Source organism: Geotrypetes seraphini, chromosome 15, assembly GCF_902459505.1.
Source record: "Geotrypetes seraphini chromosome 15, aGeoSer1.1, whole genome shotgun sequence".
Classification (NCBI taxonomy): Eukaryota; Metazoa; Chordata; class Amphibia; order Gymnophiona; family Dermophiidae; genus Geotrypetes; species Geotrypetes seraphini.
The window spans coordinates 11,902,867-11,918,513 of record NC_047098.1 but is presented as its reverse complement, the minus strand read 5'-3'; the positions used below and the strand labels follow the sequence as shown (position 1 = coordinate 11,918,513).

The window sequence follows — 15,647 nt, the reverse complement described above, 5'->3', positions numbered from 1 at the left end:
CTCACGCGGCGGCCCAACAGGTCCAGGACCTGTGCAGTAATCCTCTATTTATACCCTTCTATCCCCTATTCCAGCACTTCTAGAACTTCTCCAACCTTTCTCCGCCTGAACCCCACCCCACCCCAGTCCAACCCAAAGAACCCTGCCCCACCCCTGCCTCCCTCTAGTATCACTTTGAAATTTTGCCAGAGGAGGTACAGGGACAGGGGAGACTCACAAAAGCCATACTTGACTCCGGGGTGGCCCAGGGAGGGGGGTGCTAGAGAAAGAGAGGCTGTGCTGGGGGGGGGGGCATTTTAGAACACCCCCCCCCCAGGACAGCCTCTCTCTCTCTCTCTAGCCCCCCAGTTACCGGGCCACCCTGAAGTCAGGTATGGCTTTTGTGAGTCTCCCCTGTCCCAGTACCTCCTCCTGCAAAATTTCAGACAGCCGCACCCAACTTTCAGAGACCTATGCAACATCAGGCCCTTCGTGTGTAATTCTTTGGAACACCCCTGACCCGCATGTGCCCTTCCCCTAACCATGTCCCCTTTTGGGTTGTGCGTAAGAAAATTTGCGCTTGGATCCTTATCGAATCGCTTGTAGCCAGATCCACATACAAAGCCAAATTAGCATCAGTAATTATTTGTAGCGGCTCGCAGCTGTTCTCCAGGTGCCTGCTGCATCAGGCACCACTTACCAAATCAGGCCTAGAGTGCTCAGAACCCTTTATAGAACAGGGCTGAGCATGCATTTTTCCTGGTGCTTAATATTTGTCACCATTAACCAAATCTAACCCTATATGTTTAGTGACAACTCATAAATAAACCCTTTATCCCGCAAGATTTTTCTCTGTAAGAGAAGAGGATTCAGGAGTTTCCAAGAAGGACTGTGGGAACAAGGAATCCCAAGGAAATCAGAAGGGACTCCCCCACATTCTTGAAGTTCTCTCAAGAAGCTTGTTAAAGTGATTTTGTATGGATTTGATAAATTTTTTTAGCTGTCGAACTGTGTATTTTTAAGAAAAAAAACCTGAATTGTGGATAATCTACTGACTGTTTCTTCTATCTGTTGGACATTTATGGTCCAGGTTTTGCTGATTTTTCAGTTGCAACCAAACTTAGCATGTAGGGAAGAGACCGAGCTAATGATTCTCAAGCGTTTCGCATCTTATGCTGTTCCCGATTCCAAAATCTGTGATACAGAGAAGCTTTAGAGGGAATGCCCTGAGAAAAGGAGTTATAGTCACTCCTGGGTCATATGGTTTACACCAGTGGTCGCAAGCTCAAACCCTTTGCAGGGCCACATTTTGGATTTGTAGGTACTTGGAGGGCCTCAGAAAATATAGTTAATGTCTTATTAAAGAAATGACAATTTTGCATGAGGTAAAACTCTTTATAGTTTATAAATCTTTCCTTTTGGCTAAGCCTTAATAATAATATTGTCATTTACAGTTAAGGAGACATATGATCAAGAAACTGTTTTATTTTACTTTTGTGATTATGATAAACATACCGAGGGCCTCAAAATAGTACCTTGCGGGCCGCATGTGGCCCTCAGGCCATGAGTTTGAGACACTGGGTTACACTATGGGAGGTAGGCTGCCATTGCTTTCATTTTTTTGTTTTTTTTTCTTGTTTCTGTATTGGATCGATTTGCCCATTCCTCTCACACCACCTCCATCTTTAAAAAAAAAAAAAAAATTAATTATATAGTGCCTGCAAGCCCAAAGGCTATTCCTGTGGTGTACAGCAGGTATTTTTCTATGTCCTGGAGGGCTCACAATCTGAGCGTGTACCTGAGACGAGGATTAAATGACTTGCCCAGGTTCACAAAGAGCTGTAGCGGGGTTTGAACCAGGATTCCCTGGTTTGCAGCCAGCTGCTGTAACCACTGGGGCTATTCCTCCACTCTCTTTTAATGATCACCCGGGGCCAACTGAGATCCCTCACCATCTGCAGATGAAATCCTTTGTTGTTGCAAAGTTTTCCCATCTCCAGCTGTCAGTCCTCCTTGCGGATTCAGCACTTCAGATTTTTATTTCATTATCTCCATTTATAGTCTGCTCATTTCTCTGCATCTGAGCAAATTATGAAAAAAAACTAATAATAAAAGAAATACATTTAGAACATACACATATTCAAAACAAACTCAGCGCCCAATGTACACGTTCTCAGTTCATTATTAAATTGCATTCCGGAAGATCAGGCTGAATAAATATGATTTGTGACATTCCTAAATGCAGATGAGGGCCTTGGTGGATAAGAAGCTGAAATAGGTGATCTGGTACCAAGCTCTGAGTTCAACACTCTTCCTTCTCAAAATAAATAGTTGGATTTATTTTTTATTTTTTCACATATACAGTATAGGTCCCAACCTGTACAGTGATATGTTTTACAATGCTGAGAAAAAATTTATGAAGCCTCCAGGATGGTCTGTATTGTACCACAATTTATACTCAAACTTGAGTATAACTGTCACTTTTATGCATGAGGATTTCCTTGAATGAAGAGCTTGCTTCAGGTCCTCTGAAATTTCTCGTGATTGTGATATAGTGAATTCCAACTAACCTTTACGATAAATACCAAAGGAGAGAATGCTTAAACACTCTCCTGCAGATATAGGCCCTCTTTCACGTTAGCGTTTAGCGCGTGATTAGAGCGCGCTAATATTTATTGCGTGCTAAAAAGTATAGGGCGCACCTTAGTAAAAGAGGTGGGATACTCTTGCAAGGTAGTTTACTTACCCATCAACATTGTTTTTTCCAAACGGCGATGGGCCCCTCCAGCATCGATAAGCAATGCGGGCCCCCCCCCCCCCCCATCGATGGAAAGTAAGACAAGCAAGCAATGCGGGTAAGAAAGGCAACAGGAACTGTAACTGTGCAAGCAGTACTGCTTGCCCAAAGCTTCCCTCTGACGCAGCTTCCTGTTTCCGCCTGGGCGTATGGTGGGGTGGGGCAGGGGGCCTGGTGTACTTGTGTGCCTAGGGGCCCTTGATGAATTAATCCTGCCCTGGGTATCGGGGGGTAGGAATATTTGGATAAAAGCAAACCCAAGAGGATGAGCACCACTCTATGATATTCTTATTTTCCTCTGCAGTCATCCTCACCATCTCTGCTGGCCCCTAAAATGAAAATAAGAAAGTTTTTTTTGTTTGTTTTGCCATTTCTTAATTGTAACAGGACTCCCCATTGTCTCCTTTCTCCAATGAAATCTCCACTCTGCCTCTCCCACCCTCGGATTCTGTATTCTATTTTATTTACTTGCAGATGTTTGAAATGTCCCCTATCATCTTTTTTTTTTTTCCCCCTTTCAACTGCCTCTTTTCTAAACATATTTTCATTACTTTCCCAGCCTACATGCTGAGACAGCATGCATGTTGTTTTCTTGGCTTAATTGCTTCTTGTAGGTTTTCATACCTACCTTCCTATATTTAGAAGAGTAATTTTCATGTAAATTTCTGCCTCACTGTTTTATTGCAAAATCTAATTAATTTAAATCTGGTGCCTGCCCTTTGGAACATTATTAAATGTGTATCTTTCTGATATAATGTAAACTATTTAAATGTTTTAGAAATTGCACTACTCTGAGCATAGGGAGTTAAGGGTTTTTGGACTTCTCTGCTCTTTTGTTCCCCTGGTCTATTCTCATATATCATCTGGCAGCCATCATCCTTGCCGTTGATGACATCAGGGTTAAGTACTTAAGGACAAGTGGCAGATGAAATTCAGTGTGGACAAATGTAAAGTCATGCACATTGGGAAGACTAACCTGAATCACAGTTAGCGGATGCTAGGTGTCATTGCAGACAAAATGATGAAATCTGCCTAATGTGTGGCGACAGCCAAAAAAGCAAACAGGATGCTAGGAATTATTGGAAAAGGAATAGTTAACAAGACTAAGAACGTTATAATGCCTCTCTATCTCTCCATGGTGCGACCTCATCTGGAGTATTGCGTTCAACTATGGTCTCCTTATCTCAAGAAAGATATAGTGGCGCTAGAAAAGGTTCAAAGAAGAACGACCAAGATGGTAAAAGGGATGGAACTCCTCTCGGATGAGGAAAAACTAAATCGGTTAGGGTTCTTCAGCTTGGAAAAGAGAAGGCTGAGGGGGAGATAGGATTGAAGTCTACAAAATCCTGAGTGGAGTAGAACGGGTACAAGTGGATCGATTTTTCACTCCATCAACAATTACAATTTGGAACATTCAAGAAAGGCATGGAGATAGGTACCAGGCAAGCACTTACACTTAACACAAGGGTCACTGTCCCAAAGCTCTACTCGTGCCCCCTTCTGTCGGGCAATATAGGCTCTGTTGTACCTGATTGTTTTCAGGTTTTCATTATTGCCTTGTATTGTGCTCTCTGTGACCTTTGCCTTTTCAATAAACATATGTTTAAAAAAAAAAAAAAATTACAAAGACTAGGGGAGACTCGATGACAGATTTGCGCATAAAACTTGGGCCGCGCTATACAGAATCTGGGCCTTAGTGTGCAAAATTGTGTCTGCAGGTTAAATTAGGCGCTAATTGGCATTAGCAATGAATAATTGGCTATAATTCGAGTTAATTGGCAGGAAGTGTTACACACATGACTGCACTTAGTTGTAATTTCTGCTAGGGGCGGTGTGGACGTGGGAAGGCATGAGCAGATTAGGGGGATGTGTAGCACTTATGCACATGGAGGGACATTTTCAAAACGAGAGGCTATTCGGAAAACTGAATAGGGGACAGATTCAGAACCAACGCCAGGAAGTTCTTCTTCACCCAACGGGTGGTGGACGCCTGGAACGCGCTTCCAAAGGGTGTGATAGGACAAGGTACGGAATTGGGGTTCAAGAAGGGATTGGACGATTTTCTGAAGGAAAAGGGGATAGAAGGAGGGTTATTATACAGGTCCTGGACCTGGTGGGCCGCCACGTGAGCGGACTGCTGGGCACGATGGACCTCTGATCTGACCCAGCAGAGGCACTGCTTATGTTCTTATGTCTAAGTCCGATTTGGACGTATGGCGCTAGACATCCAAAGTCGGCAGTACGAAGTAAAACCCAGATGTCTCAATCCGTCCTCCTTTTTCTGGAGCCATAGGGTAGCCCTGACTACAGGTCCCTTCAGTTTGAGTGAAAAGCCTCGCTTCATTCGGATGTGGCAAGAGTAGTAGGAGCTGCTAGCAGCTGGCGTGGTAATCAGAGATGGCAGAGCGTCCTGGCCATGAAGCAGCACATGGAAAGGAGCTAGTTAATATCTCAGTGAGTGCCAGTGGAATAAAGAGCTGCAAAGTGATTCACTCTGTCATTTTCCGGAAAATAAAAACCCTCATAAAATGCAAATTTTTGTGTTTTTGTGGGGGGTTTTTTAGATCACATATAGGTTTTTCACTCATTTAATATTATTCTCCCGACAAACCTTGCATTTTAATATTCAAGTTAAGGAACACTGCTGTTTGCAATGCTGCAGCCTTCCTGAAGGATGGATGCCTCCACCCCAAGTATTTATGAAACAGCATTCCAAAGCTGCTCAGCACTCATAACTACATAAATGCATTTTTAATGCTTCTGTTTTTTAATCTGATTTTTATCACACTGCTATAAAAAGGGATCACTTGTGTGGGAGTGTAGCTGAAGTAGTGAAATCCCTCATGGGCCTCAGGCGGCTGCAGGGCTACCACTGAAAATCGCCCCCTAGTGACTCAACCAGGAATCACAATTTAGCACAATAATGGTTTTATTTTAACAGTAGCATTTCATGCAGCGAATGTTGCAGCTAGATCAATGTACATTCCTTATTGTTAAGAACTTCATCCTGCTATAGACTCTGGGCTCTTATAAAGTTACCACCTGGCTCCAAGGAATGGGCTAATTCTGGATTTTTCCACTGATCAGAACATAACGGGTAACACCTGGTGGCGTGCGGTGATGGCTTTCAGGGGACTCAGTGAAGGCCCAGCTCTACAGTCCTGCTCTTTTAACATATTTTCGTGTTTGCTTGACGCAGTTTGATTTGTTGAGCAGGGCTCTTGGGTTGGGGACTCTGCCTGTCGCCTGCTCAACCAATAAAATTCAGAGCAGTGCCCTCAGGCCCTTTAGAGGGCGGGGCAAAGTTATTTATTTAATTTGTCCCCAAAGAGCTCAGAACGGATTACGATTTGCACTGGATTTAAGTACGAGTTTATGATACAAGTTTTTATCCTAATTTGTCACATACTAGGGGTCTAATACTGATATACATAATATACAGTTAACAGGTTATGATTTGAACTGGATTTGCATTAATTTCAGTATAGGTTTACGACAGAAATTTTTTATCCTAACTTGGCACATACGCGAGGTTCTAATACTCAGCACATCACGTGACTCTATGTACAGTTTACAGGTTACAATTTGCCATCGTTATCTTACAGGGCAAGTTTTCCAGTACAAGTTTTATCCTAATTGGCATGCATTGACAGTTAACAGGTTGGATTTGCCATAGTTCCAGTGCAAGATTTTACACCATAAATTTTCCTTACGTGACACCTACTGGGTTCTGGTACAAATATACATTTCTTTGTAATCCATCGGTCAAGGGCAAGGGGTTAGGTGTATGTTTTTATTGCCTTCCTAAAGTTGAGGAGTCCTTCAAGGAATCAGATCTGTGGGGACAGTCGATTCTAGTGGCGCGGTATGAAGTGGGAGTAGGAACGTCGTTTGGCGGTTTGCAGGGCACGACCAAGGGGCGTTTTGAGGTGTATTTCAATCTGGGAGCCGAGGGACCAGTTCGGCACGTATGGAGGAAGCGTAGCCGTCACGTAGCCCGGTGCCATGCCGTGCAAGGATTTGAACGCTAGCATCAGGCCCTTGAAGATACCAGCGTTTGGCTATGGGCAACCAGTGAGTCGATGCTAGAGCTTGGGAGACAGGGTCGCAGGCACAGAGGTGGGGTTTTTTTTTTTTTTTAGAAGAATCCCCTGAAGGCACTGATCACAAGCCACTGGTAACACCAAAACTGGATTAGTCCTTTCCTTATGACATGGAGTCAATTAACAACCTCACTGTCGAACAAACAACTTAACTTTTCTCTGCCACAGAGACTAACCTAGGAATTTCCCCTCTATCACACAGAATCCCCTTCCTGTGGAAATAGTCCACTCATCACAGTAGCTCTAATCTTTTTATTTTAACGTATATTCCACATATCCTTCAATTCTATGCGGATTTCAAATTATTCAGGTACTCAAGTATTTTTCCCTAATTGTCCCAATGGACTCCCACTCTATCCAATGTATCTGGGGCAGTGGGGATTAAGTGACTTGTCCAGGGTCACAAAGAGCAGTGCAGGATTTGAACCTACAACCTCAGGGTATTGAGGCTGTAGCTCTAACCACTTCACCACACACTCCCACAGGTCAATGAGATGAATGTGTATTGGTAGTAAATAGGTTCATTGATTATAAGGGGATGCTTGTGCTAAATACCACACACCTAGTGCAAATCTCTGAAAAATCCACAAAAGGAAGAGCACCCACTGTCTACATAGAGCCTTAACTGGCCTTTCCCTAGACCCTCCAGTTACAAGCGGCCATATGATGAAGATTAGAATGATAGGCCCATTGTCCGCCTGGTTGGCATGTCCGTTATTGTCCTGGTTGAATCTGAACAGGCTTCCTTGTTTCAAGTATATGAAACGAACACTTCCCAGACTCACTGGACTGTTGAGTCCTTCCTAGAATCCGTTCAACATTCTCTTCAGAAATGAAAAGGAAAAAAAAAAAAATATTTGCCTTTTCCCTTGCAGGAGCTTTGAATCTCTAGGGTTGCCAACTGAACCTTGATTCAACTGAAGGAGCTGATCTAGCTTTGGGTTCACTCTTTCCAAAAATACTAGGAATAGGGGGCATGCGATGAAGCTACTAAGTAGTAGATATAAAACAAACCAGAGAAAATATTTCTTTGCCCAACATGTAATTAAACACTGGAGTTTGTTGCCGGAGAATAAAACACTGGAATTTGTTGCCGGAGAATGTGGTGAAATCAGTTAGCTCAGTAGGGTTTAAAAAAGGCTTGGATAATTTATTAGAAGAGAAGTCCATAGGCCATTATTGAGATGGCTTGGGGAAATCCATTGCTTATTCCTAGGATAAGCGCATTAAATCTGTTTTACTACTTGGGATCTAGCTAGGTACTTGGGACCTGGGTTGGCCACTGTTGGAAACAGGATACTGGGCTTGATGGACCTTCGGTCTGTCCCAGTATGGCAGTTCTTATGTTCTTATTGCTTGCAGGAACTTGTAGTTCTAATTTCCCCATTGCTGTCCCTAAGAAAAGCAAGACTAAAAGTCCTTGTATGCTGTGGGGTAAACCCAGGATTGGATCAACCCTGTCAGATGAATCTGGATCCAGTTGGCAACATGAAGCCCAGCCCAAGGCTGCCTTCATGGAGCCTGGAAAGCTGTAGTCACTTGCTGTCCAACTCCTTGGGCCTACCCCTTTCTTGCTAGGGTTACCATATGGTTCCAGAAAAAGGAGAACGGATTGAGATATCCAGGTTTTATTTCCATTGCTTTCAATTGTCTCAATCCATCCTCCTTTGTCTGGAGACATATGGTAACCCTACTTCTTGCATACCTTGTGACTCATAAACTTTGGGGGATGGGCTACCTGCCACATCAACGGACAATGTCCTCACATATGGGGATTCAACCCTAACCTAGTATTGCCTATTTTCACAGGAAAGCTGACGCAATTTTGTTTCAACTTGTAACTTCTAATGTACTGAGTTGGGGGGCAATACTCATGCTATGTTTTAGCTCAGTGGTCTCAAACTTGTGGCCCAGGGGCCACATGCAGCCCGCCAGGTACTATTGTGCGGCCCGCAGTTTGTACTAGTGCTGTCTGAACTGTTTGTACTAATGCTGTCCTCCGGCTTCCCCCCTGGCCTCCCGCTCTTACCTTCAGATAATTACCACAGCCTGCAGAGAGGATTGCCGGTGCTGTAGCGATCCTTGCAGGCTGCCGTGATCCTGCCCCTGATGTCAGAGGAGGGGGCGGGACCACGTCAGAGGAAACATGCTGCGGAGGCCGATAGCAGCCTGCAAGGAACACTACAGCACCAGCGATCCTCTCTGCTGGCTGCGGTAATTAGCTGAAACTAAGACCGTGAGGCCAGGGGGAAGCTGGAAGATGCTGCAAAGAAGGGGGGAACATGCAGGCCTTTGGGGGGGGGGGGTTACGATTTATAAACTAAAAAGAGTTTTATCTCATGCAAAATTGCCATTTCTTTAATAAGACATTAACTATTTTTTTCTGCGGCCCTCCAAGTACCTATACGTCCAAAATGTGGCCCTGCAAAGGGTTTGAGTTTGAGACCACTGTTTTAGCTGAAGGTTTGTTCTTCTATCACTTGTTTATTTGTTCAAGCTTCAGTGCCCCCTGAGGAAGGCATATTTATATGCTGAAACTTGGATCCTTGTTGGCACGTGGTTTTATCCACACAAAAAAATTGGTGCTTTTGGTTTTGACGTCATAATTGCCTTTCTTTGTTTTATGCCTTAGTGGTCTCTACATACAGTTTAGGGGTTCTCAATCCAGTCCTCGGGACACACTAGCAAGTCAGGGATTTAGGAGACCCACGGTGAGCAAGTATGAGATAGATTTGCATACAATGGAGGAAGTGCATGCACATTTATCTCATGCATATTCATTGCAACAAACAATTGAGAATATCAATTCAAATTAGCTTCTATGTATATTAGTATGGGCTCCTTTTACAAAGGTGCGCCAGCGGTTTTAGCGCACGCTAAAATGTCACGCGCGCTAGCCGCTACCACCTCCTTTTAAGCAGGCGGTAATTTTTGGGCTAGCGCGCGCTAAAAACGCTAGCGCACCTTTGTAAAAGGAGCCCTGTATCTTACTCAAAAAAGCAGTATAGAAAATATTATCATTTAACATAATCATTATGGCGGCAGGTCAAATGCGCGCAAGACAAAAGCGCGCTGACAAAAGCGCCAAGACAAGTGAGTGCAAGACAATTGAGCGTGCGCATTTGACTATGAACCAATCATTATATCATACTCTATAAATAATTCTAATATCCACTTAGCTATTATAAATATACATAAGCATTTATAGTTCAGGTATTGTATATGTATAGGTACAAGCTGAAAAAAACTGTATAGAAAATATCATCATTTATTTAACAAATCTTTGTACATAACCATTACATCATACTCTAAAAATAATTCTAATATCCACTTAACTCTATTAGAATTATTTATAGAGTATGATGTAATGATTATGCACAAAGATTTGTTAAATAAATGATAATATATTCTATACAGCTTTATTGAGTAAGATATGCATATTCACTGTGGATATCTCACAAACCAGACTGGCTTGGTGCGTCCCCAGGCAGTGGCGTAGCAAGGGAGGCGTCTTGCTGAGTGGCGTTCATTATAGCTGTTGCATGTTTGAAAACGGCAGTGTTCAAATGGATTAAACGTTTTTCCGAGGGGAAAGAAAGCACCACTGATGAAGAGAGGTCAGGGCGGGCAGTAATGAGCAGAACGGATGAAAACATCGCAAAAATCTTTTGAATTGTGCGTCAATATCATCGGCTGACTGTGAGAAGCACAGCAGACCAGGTAAACGTTGAAAGAGAAACAGGAAAATCTTCCTAAGGGTGCGGCACCTTTCCTCCGCCCCTCTACTTGCCGCGTGTGTGCCCCTTGCCTTCCCCCTCAGCATCGGCGCTTTCTCCGATGTCACTTCCGGGACCTGCACCTAGGAAGTGACGTCAGAGGGCGAGCGGACACCGACGTGGGCATGCTGCTCATGTCGGAGAAGGGAAGGGGGGAAGGGGTGCCATTGCCCCAGGCACCGTTCGCCCTTACTAGGCCACTATCCCCAGGACTGGGTTGAGAACCCCTGCCATACGGCCACACAGAGCTACCAAGTTACCCATTTCCAGGAGGGAGACTTTTTGGCCAGTCTTGATTTTTAAATGTATATCCCAAAGCAGCATGGGATTTGTAGTCCCTGATTCTACCCATTGAAATCAGTGCTGCGGGACCCATAATCCAAAATCTCCCTCCTGGAACTGGTTAACTAGAAGCCCTGCCTACAGTCAGACAAATGTTCTTCTGGATTTTGATTGGTATTTTTGCCTGGCATACAGGGGATATTTTTAATGTCACATACAAATCGGGGGGTTTTTTGTTCCATCAAAGCAAAACTTAATATATTTGATAAATCTGCCTCTTGCAAAGATTTTTTTTTTCCAGCAGGATAAAAATTGTGATGCCTAAGTCCCACTCATGGCCAACAATCTGGAAAGTCAGATTACAGCAAGAAGTTCCTCCATCATCATTACAATGATCCTAAAAATACAGCCCATCTGAGGCTCCTGCAAGTATTCTAATAAAAACAATATTATATTCCCAGTGGGGGACCCAAGTAAATGGGTTTCGTTCAGGTTTCCTGAAACATGTCAGGCTTCTGCAATGCAGATTTTTTTCCCCCTCTTTACATCAGTTGTGATTATTTTACCTGCAAAAGTCAGGGTATACTTGTCATTTCAGATGGATTTTTCTGTTTTAGGTCCAGAATTTAGTTGAATTCATATACCTGCATGGTTTTTTTTTTTTGCATGTAGGCAAGAGAACAAGATAGAGCTCCTGCATTATGCTGGTGATACAAAATTAGCATTTTGCAAAGCCCTGGAAAATGAGATATCTTATCTGTCGGGCCTCCAAGCTTAAACTATCTCAGACCTAATTATCTTTTTGCTAAATAAACATCTTATCTCATAACCCCCCCCCCCAAAAAAAAAAAAGCTGCATCTTACCTGTAGCAGTTCAGAACAAGTCTAGTTGAACTAGTGCAACGGGTTCCCAAACCTGGCTTCCACAGCCAGTCCTATTTGCAGGTTACCCACAATGATTATGCATGAGATACACTGACACACGAGGTCTGACAATTACGTTCATGAATTCATCCTAGAAAAAGTGCCACATACCTCATTGCTGAATATCAGTACGCAATCAAACATTACAACTCTTTTCTACTATTTTAAAGGACCAGGAACTGGCTAGTACCCAGGGATCTTCAGACCACCACCGAGAAATCTAACTTCAAGTGGTACCAATCCTCATTAATCCCAGCAAATTGTTAATAAGCCACTTTTTTTTTCTTTTGTAGTTTTTATAATTGATTTGTACTCATTTTGCTTAAATTCATTTTAATTTATTGCCATATCTTCATAATCTTCGTCTCTATGTACAGTGTGCTTTGTGGGTTTTTTTAAATTTTATTGTTGGTAGATCATTTTGACTTGGTCATTTTAAAAGTAGCTCGCAAGCCCAAAAAGTGTGGGCACCCCTGAGCTAGAGCGTTGAAGCAGCGCGTGGCTGCCGTAAAGGTCATCTCTGACACAACCGGAAGTTGCATCAGAGACAACCTTTACGGCAGCCATATGCAACTACAACGCTCCGGCTGCTGTAAGAAAGCAGTTTAGACATCGCCAGCCACAGGGCAGGGAGGTTTGTCGGACCGGGCCTGTTGTCCAGGGGAGGGGGGCGGGCGTTTCAGATCTTGTTGCTAAAATTGGAAAGGTGAGGAAGGGAGAAAGATGGGCCTGTGGTGGATGGAGAGATTGAGAGAAGGGGGCAGATGATGGAAGTGGGGAGAAGGGAGAGCAAATGCTGAATGGAAGTGGAGAAAGAGAACACATTCTGGATGGAAGGAGGGATAAAGAAAAAGGACATATGCTGGATGGGGGAAGAAGATAGAGTTAGTGAGATAGTGGTGGGGTGAAGGAAAGGGGTGGCATACTGTGGGTAGACATAGTAAAAAGAAGGAAACTGAGGACTGCATGTGCCCATATCGGTATTTTAGGAGACAACTGAAAACGTATTTGTTTACAAGATTCTTCGGAAATTAATGTATTACATTCAACTGTATATGTGCAGTTTAAAAAAAAATTATATTTTGTAAACCACATAGAACTTAACGGTATTACACAGATGTTAAATCTTTCAAGAAACTGTTAAAGACCTCTCTGTGAGATTCTTCCTTCCTTGATCAATTGACACTAGTAGCTAATAGAGCATTCCTATATTACTTGAAGAAAAGCTGATGGTTCTTCTTATTTGATAATGTATTCATTGATATGTAATGTTTGTTCCTTTTATGTATGTATCGATTGTTATCTACTTAGTTGATAAACGGGATAGAAAATTTTAAAATAAATAAATACATTTTTATGTTATGTTATACTTATCGCAGATTAAAATGGCATACCATGGGATGCACTCAGGGGTCCTTTGGTAACTGCCAAATAGGCATATGCTAACCGCAAGCTAAAATACTTCTTATTTTTCCTTGAAGGGGGTGTGTTGAGGAGGGGGAGGTAAGAGTAAGCATTCCTGAACTAATCATTACCGGGTGTTAACTGGTTAGCGCAGGATTACCGTGAGTCCCATACAGCCTACAAAATAGGTCTCAGTATGTGCTCACATGGGTAATTCCTTTTAATAGCTGCGCACTAATGACATTAGCACATGGCCATACAGCCAGTTTACTGCTGCGGTGGAAATGGCCTTAGCGCATGGGGAAAGCCCTTGCCACTGTCATGCTATAGTCACTTTTTAGCCACTTAGCAGCGATTCCCAAACCTGTCCCGGGGGGAACCACAGTCAGCCAGGTTTTCAGGATATCCAAAAATGAATGTGCGTGAACTAGATTTGCCTACCAAGGAGGCACTGCATGCAAATGAATCTCATGAATATTCACTGTGGACATCCTGACAACCTGGGGTCCCTCAGGACGGGACTGGGAATCACGTCCATAGAGACAGCTGGAATAATCAGTTAAGGAGGAATGAAAAGGGACAAGTTCTATGTATTTTTGGATTCACATCTGGTAGGGCATTAGGACCTGCAGAATGGCTAAAGGGCTGCTGCAGAACCATATCAGCTGCTGAACACCCAGATTGCTGTTCTTTCCAGAATTTTAATAGAAACATTTCCATCTGCCCTGGTTGGCGGCCACAGTCTCTGAGATACAGTGTTTTACACAGAGAAAAAAAAATAATCCATTTGGTTTCCCTTAAGGTCATGATTTAGAGTAGAGGTTTGGTGAGGTTTTTTTTTTTGTTTTTTTTTTAGATTTAACCACATGCACAAATCGTACTGAAGGGTACTGGGGTCCCCTCATTCGCACACTATCTGCAGACTGACAGGCAATAACACTGGCTCAGATAGCGAGGCTGGTCTCCTTGGGACAGTTTTATCATTTTGTTTTAAGGAAGAAAGTTTCTCCTCTCTTCAGAGGGGAAGGTTGACCTTGAAAGAATTTCAGAGTTATAAGCTGCTTACTGATGCTAGCTCCATTCTCTTTGCTCTCGGGATTGAAAGAAGGACATTAAGGGCTCCTTTTATCAAGGCGCGCTACGGGGGTTAGCGCGTCGGACATTTCATTGTGCGCTAACCCCCTGCGGCAAGCCAAAAACCTAACGCCTCGTCAATAGAGGCGTTAACGACTAGCGCGGCAGGCGGTTGAACGCGCGGTATTCCGCGCGTTAGCCGCCTACCACACCTTGATAAAAGGAGCCCTTAATTATTCAAATTGACAAAGGAACTATAGGGCTGGCTGATTCACAGATCCGACTGGCTCCTCCTCTTGAGCCAGCTGGGCATGCTGTGGAGCAGTGTTTCTCAACTTGGTCCTGGAGTACCCCCTTGCCAGTCGGGTTTTCAGGATATCCACAATGACTATGCATAAGATCAGTTTGCATACAATGCCTCCTTTGTATGCAAATTGATTTCATGCATAGTCATTGTGGATATCCTGAAAATCTGACTGGCTGGGGGTTCCCCCAGGGCAGGGGCTTCGTCAAATGGTGCATGGTCTTTGTCATAAGGCATAGGGGGATAGACTTAAAGATCTCAAAATGTATACTTTGGAGGAGAGGTGGGAGAGGGGAAATATGATAGAGACGTTTAAATACCTACGTAATGTAAATGCGCATGAGTCGAGTCTCTTTCATTTGAAAGGAAGCTCCAGAATGAGAGGGCATAGGATGAAGAGTAATTAAAGAAAGACTTTTTTACAGAAAGGGTGGTAGATGCATGGAACCATCTCCCAGAAGAGGTGGTGGAGACAGAGATTTGTGTCTGAATTCATGAGAGAGTAGGATAGGCAGTGGGATCTCTTAGAGAGAGCAGATCGGAGAAGGTCATCATGCCGCTCTACTGGGCCATGGTACGCCCTCACCTGGAATACTGCGTCAAGCACTGGTCGCCGTACATGAAGGACACATTACTACTCGAAAGGGTCCAGAGAAAAGCGACTAAAATGGTTAAGGGGTTGGAGGAGTTCCCGTACAGTGAGAGATTAGAGAAACTGGGCCTCTTCTCGCTTGAAAAGAGGAGACTGAGAGGGGACATGATAGAAATATTCAAGATAATGAAGTGAATAGACTTAGTGGATAAAGACAGGTTGTTCACCCTCTCTAAGATAGACAGAACGAGAGGGCACTCTCTAAAGTTAAAAGGGGATAGATTCCGTACAAACGTAAGGAAGTTCTTCTCCCAGAGAGTGATAGAAAACTGGAACGCTCTTCCGGAGGCTATTATAGGGGAAAACACCCTCCAGGGATTCAAGACAAAGTTAGACAAGTTCCTGCTGAACC

The 15,647-nt window shown here is 43.5% G+C and overlaps 1 long non-coding RNA gene across 1 annotated transcript in view; it reads left to right on the top strand.

Annotated features, from left to right (window-relative positions):
* The window catches only part of LOC117349084, a 62,009-nt gene that overhangs the window by 1,184 nt on the left and 45,178 nt on the right, over positions 1 to 15,647 (top strand). The window lies entirely within an intron of this gene.